Genomic DNA, 15,004 nt, shown 5'->3' with positions numbered 1-15,004 from the left:
CTTGGATAAATTCAGATTTTGGTTTATTAAACCACATTAAACAGAAATAAAAACTTAATAAATTGTTTTTTTTTAACACTCTTCCTTTTTAAGGAAAGTTCAAAAGGAACACGTTTCAGGTTTGTTGTGAGTGAAGGAGCACTTGAGCCATCCCGCTAGATCTGGGGGCGTACATAAGAACACTTCATTAAAAAAAACCCTAGCTTGTTCAGTTCATGCCCCTGTTTGACACGTGTCAGGCCTGTTTGTGATCGGTCCCATCTTAGGAAGTGGTTTGCCATCACAGAGAGCAGCGTGTATGCCTGTGCATATGTGAAAATTGCCCTGTAAACAAAATCATTTCTCAGCGGAAGTGAGCCTCTGGTGGATACTGTACAGACTAAAGAAGTAAATAAACAAATTGCATGTATACACAGGCCGAGAAAATAAACCTTGTAGAAGAAACGCACCGCATCACAACATCTGCCCTTTGTCTCCGGCTGGCGTCCAGACCGTTGGAGAAGGGTAAATGTGAGCATGTTGCGTCTGGGAGCGAGCCAAAGCCTCGATCGCTCGTCTTCGGTTTCCATCAGGAGAGCTATGAAGTCAGAAAAAGACTAAATGCCATGAGATGATGCTTTTATCATGGCCTGCTGAGCGTCCAGGCTTTGATGAAGCTGTGCTTTATGACACTGTCAGTATGTCACAATCTCCAGTGACTAAAATGGAAGAGTTTTAAAACTGCTGTCCCGCTGGAGGTAAAGCACTTCAGTGCTTTTTGCAGGGCGTAAATAAAAGCTTAAGTAGGTACTATTATCCCGAGTGGCACAGACATTGCGGTTCTACGCTCAGAGGTACATAAGCAGCGACGTCAGCTCAATAAAGCCAAAGTATGGCAAGTTCAAATAGTATAATTGAATTTTACAATACCATGCATCTAAATGAAATGCATTTTTATTTTTTCCTGATCATTTCACCAGGTAACTGTAAACAAGTCAACTATAACCTTAACCATCTACATCCTGAAACATTCTATTTGAAGAACAGCCGCAATTGTTCCATTAAGGTCAAATGACGAGCTCTTAAAATGGAATGTCTGTGTAAATTCTGAGATAATTTAAAACTTAACAAATTCTAGTCAACTTCAGAGCAGAGCGGCCTATTCTTGGCTTCAAAACCCTAAAATGAGCTATTATCACCATACAATTCACTACTGTTGATAAGATTATTTATTGTTTTTGAAAGAAGTCTCTTATGCTCACCAAAGCTACATTTATTTGATCAAAAATGCAGTAAAACAGATATATTATTTACAATTTATTTGAATATATTTCAAAAAGTCATTTATTCCTGTGATGCAAAGCTGAATTTTCAGCATCATTACTCAGTCTTCAGTGTCACATGATCCTTCAAGAAACATTTCTTCTTTTTCTTCTTCAGTTGTGCCGCTTAATATTTTTGGTGGAAACCTTGATATATTTTTTTCAGGAATCTTTGATTCAAGAGAACAGCATTTATTTGTAATATAAATCATTTTGTAACATTATAAATGTTTTGAGTGTCCCTTTTTTTCCAATTTAATGCATCATTGTTGAATAAAAGTATTAATTTCTTTAAAATATATCTGACTTTTGGGGGATTTTTAAAACATTAAAACGTCTCTTTAGGATGAATCACTTCTGCATTCAAGTAGCTGATAAATGAATGTAAATATATTTTAAAAATGTTAAAAATTATTACATAAAAAATAAAAATAGTATACTTTACAAATTATTGTTTGTTATATTATAATAATCGTTTTGACCGATTGACTAAATTAACTTTTTAACTTTTGTAAATAATATTATTTTGTTTTTAGATAGGGTACAGTATATGCTGTACACAAAAAAAAAAAAAAAAAAAAACCCACTTCCACCAAACAAACGGATGATGTACAGTATGAACTTCCCTACAGCTTGTCTGTATAAATCACACTGGGATCCACTCTACTCCATTAGCTCTCTGGCACAGAGCTGTCCATTTAGCCTTTGTATATCAGAATAAATCCATTCTGAACTAATGAATGAAAGCCGGTTGGAAATGGTCTGTAAAAGTACTTGAGCACCATAAGCAGGTGCAGCGCATGCCGAGGAGGAGTAAGACGGGATGATTACTGCTGTCTGCCATCAGGATGCTCTCCGAGAGAGAGAGACGGTGCAGAACCAGACCTGAGCCTACATGTGGTACGCATTTGACACTATAAACACACACACGAGCTCTCTGGCAAACCTCCCATCCATCAAACACCGAGAGAAGAATAACAGTGTGGAGTGGCCTGTTGCATGCAAAGCACACCCCACCTCCACCCCGGCCCTCTTCCTCGCCGACTCGCTTTTATCAAAGCAACATGCCGCCCGTTCGCGGAGGATGTGGAAGTGCGCTGCGATAAATAACACAGCATCAGGGGTTGAAATGTTTATGCACAGAGTTTGGCTAGTTTAGCTGGGCCAATCCACAGCTAACGCTTCACCATACTGTCAAAAAATAAATGAAAAATACACACATGTTAGGTTTTCATGTTTTATGGGAACGTTCCATATAGACAAGGATTTTTATACTGTACAAAACTGTATATTCTATCCCTTAACCCTAAACCTAGCCATCACAGAAAACTTTCTGCATTCACACATTACTTAGGATGATTTGTAAGATGTTTTCATCATGGGGACCAAAAAAATGTCCCCAACAAGGACAAGGATTTGGGACATTGCCATCTTTTGTCTCCATAACGTATGGGTCCTCATCACGCTGCATGATTCATTCGGCATCTAGTTATTATCTCAGAAATACATTTTTTATCCTTTTGTTCATTTATTCTTGGCAGTCTGATCAAATGACCAGTATTCATTCATCTGACTGGAAATGGATGGTCAGGTCAGGCACAGTGTATCGTGGGATACAGAAGGTTAAAAATAAATATAAAATAAATGAATACATTTAAATAAAAAATACATATTATAAACATTTGCAAGATACCTCTATTAAGTTGACATTGTATCTTTTTTCCTTCCCCACCAGTGTTATTTGATATTGAGATACTAATATAGTTTTTCTTAATATTTTGACTTAGTTTTTATTTTTACATTTTCCATTTTCATTTTAGTTAGTTCAGTAATTTTGTTTTGCTTTTGTCATTTTCAATTTTATTTAAAAAAAAAATATCTGTATAGCTTTTATTAATTATTATTTCAGTTGTAGTTATTTTAAGGATATCAAGTTAAACTAAATCAAAATGAGAAATGATTCATTGGCAGAAATAATAAAATAGGTGTTTTTTAAATAGTTTTAGTTTTTTATAATTATGAAGGACCATTTGAATACTGTTTAGATGTATAAAACTAAAAAGAAATTGACAATAGAATGAAAATGTTTTGTGATTAATCTACGATGTTCGACCAATCCGTCCAGAGCAGAGTGAAACCATAATAATATAAAATATGTAGATTTTGACATGTTCCTTTACCCTTGCAGAGCCCATTTTGAGACACAGTACCTCAGTTTATGTTCTCTTCTGTATATGAGTTAATGTTGGTCTGTCCACTGAATGACTCTCCGCTCTCATTATACCCCATAAAACAGTTCTGCAAATACACAAAAACACATAAAGTCAAGCTTGAGTGGATACAACTTTATAAAATGTCTGCATGATGTGAGCTGGTTGGACTTGCTCCTGATCATCAGCTTGATTTAGTGATGAACGAAAAGTCAGATGCTGTTTCGCCACGTCAAGGGACGTCCATCGTGCGAATGAGATCACAGGCCTGGGGAACACGCACAGTCCAGGCCAGTGACCAGCTGTTTCTCCAGTTCCTGAAGAACTGTCCTTCGCTTCCTGCTGCAGCCTGTAATGCAGCGAGCAGACGGTACACAGCTTTAGCAAGGCTGAGTTAAAAGCAAGCAAACAAACACATCTAATATCACATCCTCTTGAGGGGTAATCAGAGGAAGTTCTGTCATTTGCTGTGCGCTGCTGACATCCTCCTGGCACTCAGTGACAAATTCATGGTCTAAAACAATTACTGTTGTTGAGCACTATTTTCAGTACTGTCATGTACAATTATTTTTTACTTGCTGCCATAGACAAGAGATGAAGATCTGGAATCTGAGGGTGCAAAAAAAAATCGAAATATTGAGAAAGTGGTCCAAATGAAGTCCTCGATGTTGCTGCATCAACTCACAAAAATAAATTTGATATTTTTACGGTAGGAAATTTATAGAATATCTTCATGGAACAATGATTTTTGGCATAAAATAAAAATCTAAATATTGACCCAATGTTGGCTATTGCCACAAATATACCCGTGCGACTTGTGAATGGTTTTGTGGTCCAGGGTCACACATATACATGTATACATAAAATAAATACAAATATTATTTCAAATTTTAATAATATAATTCATATAAAAAATTGCATATTTTGGATTCAAAGAAAAGAAGGGAATGCTGGTTTTAAGATTCATGATAGTGGTTAGATGATGACAGAATCTTCAGCTAAGTAAATGATTTGCAGAAGGCACAACTCAGCTGAACTGGCCATAATATTACAACTTATTGCAATTATTGCAAGGATAAAAATAGTTTTTGGAAGTTGCATTCAAAATCCACTTTGAATGTTTGAATTGGGATGACTCCAATGAATGTGAATGAGTTAGAGGTCATTTTTGGGCCATCTTGACACCTGACAGCTTTTATTTTTATTTCCTGAAGGTTTATGGAGTTTATGCTCATTGCCAATAAAATATGAGCCAGAAGACGACAAACAAAATCAGCTCAGTAAACTGAGGATGCTGCCCTCTTGATGAGTAAATTACAGAGGATGTGGATACTAATGAGCGTATGAGTTTTTGACAAAAGGGAGGCGTGTATCAGGGATGAAACATTGGAGGTTTGGAGCAACCGAGTCATAAAAAAGTGGTTATTTGTGTCTCCATGTACAATTGCCTAGGGCATACGACGTGATACACATCCACAACCAATCAGGGTGAGTCGGCTCTTCATTAATCATACGTTACGGAGTTTCCCTCGCCACTTAGGGCTCTTCTAAAGAGCCAAGCATGCTTGTCAAAAGTCTGCTGTGATTTTAAGAGTACATTTACAGTCCAGTGTTTAACTTGAGGAAAGTTAGGCAGTACAGCACGTGCCTAACTAAAGCCAACCCAAAGCTTTGGTTGAAGACTGAATGCGCCCATTTCTACAGGAAGCATTCTTGTCGAATGAGCTTGGAACGCAGGGTCTGTCTCAGAGGAGAGTCATTGTGAAGGATGACATCTGAGATTATAAATCAACAAGCCTCGCCGTGACTTCAGAAACCGTCCGAAACCACAAGAGCAATATACTTCACGATGGAATTCACCAAGGACCGGATCCTCACTCCACTGTCACGCAATGCTGACGAGATCCAGCGAGAGATTGCGAGCTTTCTTAACACACCTCAGAGTACCCAGCAATCATTGCTCCAAATAAACATTCCATGTGGAAATTCATGCAACTATTACATTCAATCATCACCGGCTCTGCACTTCGTATTTTAGCACAACCACCCAAGATAAATATACCCTGCACTGTTTCAAAACAGGAATGTCAGGTATCTCTTGATTAAACTGGACGCAGTTAGCCAAAAAACTGAACATACTATTTGGGTGTCAGGTTAAGGTAGCATCAAGAACACACCTGTCTCTCCAACTTAATGTCAGAAAAAAAACCAAGTAGACAGGAAATGCATGTTCCTGACAGGAACCTAAAGAGAAGAGGCAGTCAGAGCCCTTTAGAGATCAAGCTGAGGTAAAGGAGCACAGCTAACCGGGCCTCCGCTCCACTCGGGGAGTATCAGGTTCTGCCACATGGGTCAGCTAAGTCGAGTTGTGTGTACCTTCCTATTCATGTGCTGACTCTTCACATTATAGCCTCGTCACGGCCATCGATCCAATCCACCTGGGCTTCCTTACAGGCTCCTGGGTCTCAGGTTGAATCCATTTGCATCTTTGCAAAGAGCGCTAGGCGAGTGCATTGGCTGAAAAGGCAAGCAAGCATGAGATACATTGCATTTGGGTTAAAAGCAGTCCAAAACCCACATTCAAATTGACATGATTTTTTTTGACCGCTACTGTTAAATCGTAAGTGCCAAATCAAAAGAAATAATGTTTTTATGAATTTGTATTTGCAATCTGCATTAAATGCTGTGCAATAGAGTGCTGCGGGAATGATGAAGGCAATTTTTTTATGTCCAATTTAAACCCGGAAACGAGTTGCATTTTAGCACTTCCGGTTCCATCGTCCTGAAGTCATTGGGTCTCATTTTTTTGGGTCTCATATACGAGTAAATATGCGAGTGATTTGCGCGTAAAGAGACCTCCCCGAAAACTCTTCTCCTGATTCACAAATACTTCGTAAACGTCAGATGTGATAGTGAAATGTGTGTGTGTGTGTGTTAATGAATTCCAATCAGTCGTAAATGGGATGCGCGTGCACGTTCATTCTCAATTACCATAAATCCCGCCCATTAAATCCGACTGACAACTATATATGGACATCATATTATGACATGAATGCGAATGAAAAAAAAAAAATTCTCAGATGCAGAAATTGAAGTTTTATAATCAGAAGTTCATTCAAAACGCCACATTTTATTTTCAAGCGTAGCCTACATAGTGACGTATCGGGTCCTAAAAAAAAGGAAGCTTGGCAGCATATTACAGATGCAGTTAATGGAGTTTCATCTGTTAATCGAACATTCCCAGAAGTGAGAAGAAAATGGTTCGACATTAAGCTTGAGAGCAAAAAACGAATTAGTTCACTTCGGAAAAATAGTATTCAAACAAGGACCACCATCGCAGATGCTATTACTGGCTCTCATAATAAGAAAAACCGTATGTAATTACTATATATAATATTTTTTCAAAATGCTGTGTAAATATGTAGGCCTACCCGATTAAGGTGAATTAAAATGCAGCCTTATTAATGAGCAAAACGTTCGGGTGTTAAGCGCACTATTTACGCGTGGCTGGGAGCAGGTGTAGATTTCTTATGTACCAACTAACATTTTGGAAAATACGAACATTTTAATGAATCCGAAATTTTACGCCAGAACCACTTTACACACGATTTACACAAAAATTCGTTCTGCTCGTGTTTCATGAATGAGACCCATTGTGTTTTTTTGAATGGCTGTTTGGTTAAATGCCTGAAATAAGGTCTGGTGAACACAAGCTCAAGATCTTTTCACATTTTTATTCTAGGATATAGACCTTATGTAGCCCCGCCCCTTTTCAGCGCTGCGCTCGTTGTCTTTTGACTTCCGGTCTGTATTTTCACAGCGATCTTGCATAGGTATAAATGAACGGCTTGTAAAAAAATTCCCGGTCGACATTTGTTAAGACATCTGCTTTACAATGCTTATGATAAACATTACAATGCTAATGATAACTTTCGTTAACTCTACAATAAGTAAATCCACTTCAGCTAATTACTCCTCGACAGAGATGCCATAGAAATATACAGAGTGACCGCAAAAACGGAAGTTCAAAGACAATATTCTAAAGATGACGGCGCGCTTGTTTCTCAGGTCTATAAGGTACATGCGTAATAACTCCTTGGCTTTTACTTGTCTTGTGTGTTTATGCAGTATACCTTTATTCAAAACAATGTGAGATTGAGTTGAGCATCTCTCGACGCTGAAGAAGAAACGTGAGAGGCTTTGGTGGGAAGGAACAAAGACAGCCAAAATCATCCTCCACCAGGACTGATCCTCTAAACATCTCTTTTCCTTCTTATTGGAGATCTGGGAAGCTCGTCTGTGCCGTCTTATCAGGGGAGGAAATGGTTGATTTGATGTGGCGTTGGGCCGTGGGCTTGGATCCTTTCCCACCCTCTGTCAGAAGGGTCGTACTAGTAGGAAGTGCCGAGGGAATCGCTGCAGGGCCTCCATCCAAATGAGACACCCCATATCCTCCTACGCTGTTCACGGTTCCACTTCAGGGTCACTTGATCCGAATCGCAGAAAGCGACACAGTCTGCGAATGTGCTCAGAGTTACGTAATAGCATGATTCAGGAGTATATGTGGTGGATTTGGATTTGGTGGTAGGGGGTTTCGTGACACACGATGATGCAATCCCGTGACTCTACCCGTTCTTGCTGTGAACCGGCATGCATGGCGTTCACAGGCCGCTTTCCACTGCCTGCATGTTTAAGTCTGGGATTCCAGGCTGTAGGAAAACACATTTTACTGCATTCCCATAGTGGTTGTGGAATTGTTATTGTCCTCTTCTTTTCCAGGGTTCCTGCTGATGCTGTTGTCTGATGGCGGTTTGTCAGCCGAGTGACAATTCCTGCTTAATTTCAAGAGGAAGCCCGAATGCCCTCAAACATGTCTGCTGATAGCTTTGTTCCTTGGCCAAGAGCAAACGGTTCAGCTCAGCTGTGGAGCTGCTCCCCAGAGCCAAAGCTTCACAGAAGCAATTAACCATGGGTAGTTTGGCTTAATGAATACTATCAATTACAAAGCCTCTGTACTTAAAGAGCTGGAAAAACTCTGGGACTGTGTGGTATTTCGCATGAGGGAAAACGTAAAACATTCTGCGAGATTATTTTGAGCAGTTTTGTGTGGTTTAAGAAAGATTAATGTTTAGTAATAAAACAACAATCTACAGCTAATGTGCATGATCTCTAAATCGAACTAGGTTAATGAACACAAACCCAATGCTAAAAGGCTGTTGACCTGCAATATGAGTTGGCAAATGCTCTTGCAAGATCTCAAAGATGTTACTTGTTTGTTTAGATTGCTTTTTTTAGTTTCAGATCTGTACACTTTCAGGAGGCAAGAGCTGAGAGTCTGGAACATTCATTCCGCTGCCGCAATTCACAACTGCCGGTGCTGCTGGAAATAAGTCAAATTAAGAGGCATTAAGCAATTTTGGTTTCCTAATTAACACAGATTTATTGGTAAATTTTCTCCATTCAATATTTCCTGTCTTAAACCAAGCCACAGATTTAAGCGTCGCCTTCCTTTACTGTCTGAGATCTGACACGCAAACGGCTGTTTGAGAGGAGAACTGAACCGGAAATACTATTGTAATTGATTTTGCATGTGTATGACACAGAAATGAAAAATTACCAATATTTATTTAATCGCTACCCTTCCTGTTATATTGACCTGACACAAAACAAGCAAAAATAGTGTTGTACTTGGACTGCATATCAAGTGTTTAATTTCTAGAATTCTAGGAATTTTTTTATTATTTTTTTTGGCAGGAACAGCACATCTTTAATAATACCCGATCTAAATCACATGCAAACTGGGAAAAAAAAAATCTTTCTTTTTTTTAATGTGAACTATCCAGCAGGATGAGGAGGGGGGAAAAACTGAACAACAAAAAGATCGAGCTAGTCAAAGGTATGAGATCACTGTTCCAAAAAAACAATGTGCTGCAATTATAGAAGGAAAATAAAATACGAACGCAAGTGCAAATTACTCTGATAGAAGGTGAGATACGAGATGAAAATGAACTAAACAACATGCAGCTGTTCCTCAATTTTAACAAATCGAAAAAAAGTTATTTTTTTACAGACACAAGCACACATGCACTTTTATAAGCCTATATAAAATCTTAAGCTGTAGTTAATTGCATTTCCGTTAAAACCAAAATTAAATGCATGAGGAAATTGTCTCATTGTTTCATTGAAAACTTTTTCAATGAAAATTTTTTTTTTTTTCCAATACATTTATAAGACAAGAATGCAGTTAGTGGCATCATAAAACAATTGATAAACTACAACTACAGCTGGTTTATGGAAAACCAATTAAATACAACAGAGGAAAAATTAATGAAACGTTGCTTTATCTTTCAACAATAGTCAAAATATCAGACAGAATCAGAATCACTCTTCTGGGAATCTGAATGCTGCTAATGTACAAAACTTACAAACCAAAAATATAAATGTTTGTTATATCAGAAAAGAAACCTACATTTTGAAATGTTGAATGCAGAAGAGTGCAGAGGTATTGATAAAGACAAAAAAGAAACCCTGATGACCCATAAAATGCCAAAATGTATGGTTAAATGCATACTGCACATACATGCATGCATACATAACAATGCCCAAGAGAAAATGCTTGTTATAAATTATTTTTGGTCCCTGTGGAGAGAAAGAAGGCATGTGAGGCTTCACATGAAGATAGTGCCATCTAGAGCACTGAGTCAATATACACCCATTAAACTGAGACTACACTGTAAGACATTTCATGTTAGTTTAACTTGGAAATGCAAGTTCACCTGCTGCCTTGAAAATCAAAGTTCACTCAACTTGAAGACTGCCTTTGTTTCAACTTGATTTAATGAGCTAATTAAGTGATTCATTGAGTGATGATTGATCATTATTGAGGACACCTGATGTTAACAAGCAGAATCACTGAAGGAGAAAATAACTTTTTAAGTCACCATTATGGAGATCAGTGTTAGCTTTAGTTGGGCTCTTGACCCTTACATTTATGACTTTAGATTTATTTGGCTGCTGAAACTGAGTGGTGAACAGCCAGATAAACAAAGAGAAAAGGTGATCTGATGGTATTGGTTGTGTTTTAACATAATCATCACTTGACCTGAAACAAAGGCAGTATTCAAGTTGAGTGAACTTCGATTTTCAAGGCAGCAGCTGAACTTGCATTTCTAAGTTAAACTAACATGAAATGTCTTATAGTGTACTACTGCCATAACAAAGAGCAGAGATCATGTCTTGGACAAAGTTAAATGCACAAACCATCATCATACAGTGCAATATAGTCTTGACTGAATAATAAAGTCTTGATTTAACATCCCAATACACCATATAGTACTACAGATTGTTTATAATAGATATTACTTGGTTTTATTGCGTGAAAGAGATGCCACTTGACCAAAACGGCATTGCAAAATAAGGTGGATAAAGGTCACTTGTTGCTGGGATGCAGCTTGGCCATGAGTACGGAGCCCTTAAAGGGACATGGTGTTGGAAAGAAATATGAGATGGGAGGAAAAATAATGCTTTTGCTTTCTCTCGAAACTTTTCACAAAACTTTTGTGTTCTTTGCAAGCGAAGGCAAAGGTTCTTGGAACACCAAACATTTGTAAGAGAACACAAAATAATTTTTTTTTTTTTTACCTTCACCGTGTCCCCTTAGGGGCTCCGTACATGAGTGCCTTGGTTGTCATGTATTGTCATGTATATACCACTGAATTATTAAATAACCACATGCCTTTCTCCTTACCTTTGTTTTCTGTTTACAGAGCCTGTGACTATGTTGTCACTTGCTAATGTTACAAAAACCATGTTCCCGTTCGCCAACTCAGAGTCAGACAGCTACCTTCTAACAATCAGTATCCTTAGAAACGCTTTGAGCATCACAGAACGTAAATGTACCCGATTTTTCATATCAACAGTAAAAGATAACCTGGCTTCTCTTGAGACTCCCCAGCTTCACAGCATAGTTTATGATATGCTAAAGCCAACACGATCTCATGAAAGTGCGTATCTATAGCACGAATTTTATTTCTCGTGCCATTTATACGCCAAAAATATTTTTTGCGTGCAAATATACGCACTGTAAACCCCTTGGGTAGGATTAGGGGTGTGGAGTGCATGTGTATTACACGCCATAAAGTGCGTATCATATGCACGCGTACACTGCGTATCATATGCACGCAAAAAATATTTTTGGCATATAAATGGTACGAAAAAATTATATTCGTGCTATAGATACGCACTTTCATGAGATCGGGCTGGTTAAAACTCGCCTGCACATTGACGCGATCGGTTACATGGTAGTTTGTGACGTAAGAAACACTGGCGATTTCAAACCGCGTTTTTTAGACTGTCTTTGGTAAACTGCAGTTTTAAGGAGAAAATACTTAATACTCAATAATTTGCACATGGTTTGTCTTAAAGCATATTAAAAACACCACATAGACATATAAACAACATTAAAAGCTTGATTTTCACCACAGGGTGTCTTTAAGGCCAACATGTATTAGGTTATATTATAAAGTGTACTTACATATTTATTTTGGATGGCCGAAGTCCAATTGAATCTGTATTTTTTTTAACACATGCTTCCCGCCCCAGTTCAAATCAAGGAGATTTTATTGAACATCCTATCCCTGACTTGGGAAATGGCCAATCACAGATGAGAATTTTGGGATGACTTTAGGGATTCAGGGCCCACCCATCTGAACATGCATCCTGCTCTTAGAGTTTTGGGGTTTCTAAGTGGCCTCTTTCCAGATCCGCTGTTGAAAACAATCGGAGAAAGATGACAGTCACTCAAGATCTGCTGTTGACATATTGACATTAAACAGGGAGCTTTGAAAAATCAAGTGTTCGATGGCAGCATAACAGCAAAAATGCACAGAGGGAAGATTATTACAGGGTACTCGCGGACGAGAGTGCACTTAGTAGTCTGTGAACCCACCTTTCCCCCATTGGGCAGACGCAGATAAAGGGACTGCAGTTCTATGAGTCCACTGGTGATTCATTGGCAGAGTCCAGGCTTTCCCATGCTTTGCTTTCCACTGTTTGTGGTTTTCAGCAAGATGTGGTTTTAATGTCACAGCACACTAAAGTTATAGTCTGACAAGGAAAAAAGGCAGTTGTACCCAGAGAGTGATCCTGATGGATGAAGCTTGGGAAATCTGCGATATGGTTGAAAACCTTAGTGGAATCAGAGCACATCAGAGGCCATTATATGATAGTTCAATATGATATCTGCTAAGACCCCGGAGAAACTTGTGGGCAGGGCTTCTGTAAAGACAGGATCCATCATACAGGAAGTATAAATTACTTCCTGTGCTGAATGGTAATTATGTTTTTCAATCATGAGCTTTAGGAATAATTTACATGCTGAGAGAGAAAAACAATAATGATCCCCTGGGGTTAAAAAAAAAAAACCACACACACACACACACACACACACACACACCCTCTCTTGTACATCTATCTTTATGAGGACATTCATTGACACAATGCAATCTCTAGCCCCTTACCCTAACCTTACTCATCAGAACTAAGTGCTTAACCCGAACCCTTACCCTAAACCTACCCTTAACCTAATTATAACCTTATCCCTAAAACCAAGTCTTGACCCTCAAACAGGCCTTTAAAGGGGTCTCAGAAAGTGAGGACCGGCCAAAATGTCCTCACTTTACTCTCTTTGTCCTCACTCCAATGGTCTAAAACTCAAACTGGTCCTCAGAAAGATAGTCGTACAAGTACACACACACACACACACACAACACACAACACACAACACACAACACACACACACACACACACACACACACACACACACACACACACACACACACACACACACACACACACACACACACACACACACACACACACACACACACACACACACAGCCAGCTAAATACAAACACGAAGAAAACAAAGCTCATGGGAGCATGGAGCTGTGTGCAATAGGTTTTACATAGCAGTATTGAAATGAACAGTGATACTCAAGTTTCATAACTAAGTAAAAGTACAGATACCACATCAAAAAGTGGTATTTTAATGGAAAAGAAAAAGAAAAATATATATTTTCTTGCTTTTATTCAGCAAGGATGCATTCAATTAATCAAAAGTGACAGTAAAGACATTTCTAATGTTACAGAAGAATTCTAAAAAATGCAGTTCTTTTGAACATTCTATTCATCAAAGAATTCTGAAAAAAAGTTTCACTGTTTACACAGAAATATTATGATAATCAGTTTCTTGATAATAGTTTTGTAATGTGTATGTTCTGTTTTGTTATTGTGGTATTTGACATGGATATAATAAATTTGAGTATGACATGTATGTAGACTGTACGATGATGACATCTATTGAATCATACTACACAAGTTAGCATAGAAGAAAAAGACGTCATAAGCATGCGCTAGTGGTAAACAAAATAGAGCAAGTTGAATCACTTTGGCAAATGTGATTTTAATGAGCGCTGAAAAAAAAAAAAAGAGTAGTAAGCGAAAGAGAAAAACATGGAGGCCGTTATGGCTAGGGAAAAGAGGCTAACTTAGCGTGCCAATTTTGCACATGGAGCTTGAGGTAAGTAGTTTTATATTTTAGCACCATGTCGCGTTGATCAATACGCCATTTCATGTTGCACTTTTATTGGCTAGTCAGTAGACGTAGGTTGTAGCAGCAAACGCACTATGAGATGATCATGCTAAATTTCACTGTCACTGTTAGAAAATTATCACAGGTTATCTTTGGTCGCAAGACCGTGACAGCGGCCATCTTTGACGTAGGACCACTGTTTAGGAGCCACGACCACAGAAATCACCTCGATTGGTCGTCTTTCCTCTGGGACAGCCCAAAAGTGTACAATGTGTACCGGGTATTAAAAGTGCTTGTGTTTACTCCTATGATCTTCGTTTTATATACTCCTATGATCTTCCTAAGTTTTCCGTTGTGGATTTAATAAATACCATATTTTGTTTTCTACTCTTTTCATCGTGTGCATTACTACATCGTACAGCAACCATAAAAAGTCGTGAAATCTTTTCTGCAGAAATTATTTCTGAAGTCTCATGTTACACTGAAGACAGGAGTAATGACTGATGAAAATTCAGCTTTGCTGTAATATGAATACATTACATTTTAAAATATACCAAAATATAATTAAGTTATTTTAAATTATAATAATATATCCTAATATTACTGTTTTGATCAAATAAATGCAGCCATGGTAAGTATTCAAGTGCTATTGTTGACACTACTGTATATTCTGGAAATAACGGCAAAGACGCTTATCGGGCAGGATGTTTAGACTTTTCTTTGCGCTTCCTACATTTTAATGAGGGTAATGAATAACAAGACAATCAGAATGTATCGGAGTAAAAATATATTTTTACATACGATATTTATCTGGATTGAAAATATACAGATATTTATCTGGATTGAAAAAAAAGTGAGGAAAACAAAAGTTGCAACAAATTAAAATATTCAAGGAAAGTAGA

General features: G+C 38.0%; 1 long non-coding RNA gene across 2 annotated transcripts; it reads right to left on the bottom strand.

The window, feature by feature from the left end:
- Positions 1 to 3,318: 3,318 nt before the first annotated feature.
- LOC130078173 (uncharacterized) lies at positions 3,319 to 12,928 on the bottom strand. 2 transcript variants are annotated; one of them, XR_008805896.1, is made up of 4 exons: positions 12,459 to 12,928; positions 12,045 to 12,276; positions 5,888 to 6,028; positions 3,319 to 3,860 (listed from the first exon to the last, which is right to left on the bottom strand). It is a non-coding gene; the product is annotated as an uncharacterized LOC130078173 (long non-coding RNA). The 2 variants fall into 2 exon arrangements; XR_008805895.1 differs by having other exon boundaries at positions 12,045 to 12,928.
- Between the last annotated feature and the right edge of the window lie 2,076 nt (positions 12,929 to 15,004).

This window comes from Rhinichthys klamathensis, unplaced genomic scaffold, assembly GCF_029890125.1.
Source record: "Rhinichthys klamathensis goyatoka isolate OS25496 unplaced genomic scaffold, OSU_Roscu_1.1 h1tg000827l_1, whole genome shotgun sequence".
Classification (NCBI taxonomy): domain Eukaryota; kingdom Metazoa; phylum Chordata; class Actinopteri; order Cypriniformes; family Leuciscidae; genus Rhinichthys; species Rhinichthys klamathensis.
This window is presented reverse-complemented; position numbering and strand designations above follow the sequence as displayed.